Source organism: Thermobia domestica, chromosome 8 (genome assembly GCF_964235325.1).
Source record: "Thermobia domestica chromosome 8, izTheDome1.hap1.1, whole genome shotgun sequence".
Lineage (NCBI taxonomy): Eukaryota > Metazoa > Arthropoda > Insecta > Zygentoma > Lepismatidae > Thermobia > Thermobia domestica.
The window spans coordinates 166902618-166904214 of NC_137461.1; positions in this window are offsets into that span (position 1 = coordinate 166902618).

A 1597-nucleotide genomic window follows, 5' to 3' on the forward strand; every position below is an offset into this window, starting at 1 on the left:
ATCTGAGAATAAAAATAAAAAATACAGCAGAAAAAACTGTTACGTAGCGAAGACCTAAAACCCCTCCTCCCCCTTATCACTCTTCATAACGCAAGGCCGAACCCCCTTCCCTCCTTGCCGCGTTACGTAATATGTGGACGACCCCTAAATGTGTCTTAATCACATATCCATTAGACAGAACAAATATAGACACTTTAGTTCTTCTACTGACAGTCAGTACATATACTGATTTTTCTTGATTGACCCTTATGCACATTTCGGTTGCACATAGAACAAATCCAAGAACGTTTTATGTCATCAATTCGAGGACAAATAGCACATCTCCTCCTTTTAGCTGGAGAATCTGTTTGCGGACAGTCTTCATCGATGTTCCTATCAGTTAGTCGTAACAATGACTGCCGAAGCCTACGAGAAAGTGTCCCGCATTCGCCCCTTACTTTTAGGTGATCTTGAGCGAGAGTCAACGTAATACTCCTCATGAAGTCTCGTCTCTGAAGTCTTCTTGTTCGTTGGAAAGATGGTAAAAAAAACAAGGCTATTTAAGCATGCAACGTCCAGTATTCTATAGAAAATTGCAAGAAACCACATTCTGCAAAATCTGCCAGTTCCGAGTTCTGCACACATCTCCGTAACACTCCCCAAGAAAACAACAGAAAAATGTAATGCAGGAAACGTATAGCGCAAGTACTATCCTGGGGAAAATTTCGACCCCGAGGTCCGAAACTATCGAAACAACAAAGTGCATGGACACGAACAACAACTCGCTACGAAATCTCAAGATCAACTGAAAAAATGCAACCGTTAAGTTTTACGACCCACGATTATGCCGGCTAGGGTAAAGGAGGCGGCGATAATGAGAAATGAATGAAATGGTGGAATGAAGAAAGTGGGACGAAACTGGAGAACCCCGAGAAAACCCACGCACACAGTGTTTATCCAGCACAAGGTTCACTTTGCGCGGGATGGGATCAAACCCAGGACCCCATGCACCAGAGGTGAATACTCTATCACTGAGCCACCCCGGCCCCCTAGCAAGGTCAACTGAGAATAGACGACTGAAGCCTCAGTGAAACAATATATATATTGTCCACAGCTAGAAATGTGTTTGCGGAGGTCAAATTTGATCCCCCACGATAGTAGTTACGAATTAAGTATGTAGTGATAACTTAGGAAAAAGATATGTAAAAACTTTGATTTCTTAATAAAAATAACTTTGTATACTGTTAGTATATATATATATACAGGGTTTGTCCGGGAAGTAATAGGACTGATTTTATTCCGCCATGACTGTACTTCGGAGCGTGCACGCACCGACTGAATCCAGCAGAGGGCGTTCCTAGCTAACGAACGATCAGCTGGTCAGTTGTCTCCGAGCACACGGAGAGTCAGGACAGGCTTTTTCGCGCGACGTGTTTCTGTGAGTGGTGCAAGCCGAAAATGCAGCGTTCGTTAGAGCAGAGGTACGCGATTAAATTCTGTGTTAAACTCGGTAAATCTGCGACAGAGACGTTTGATATGATCAAGCAGGCTTACCCAGATGATGCTTTAGCAAGAAGTGGTGTGTTTCGGTGGCACAATGCCTTTTCGGAGGGCCGGG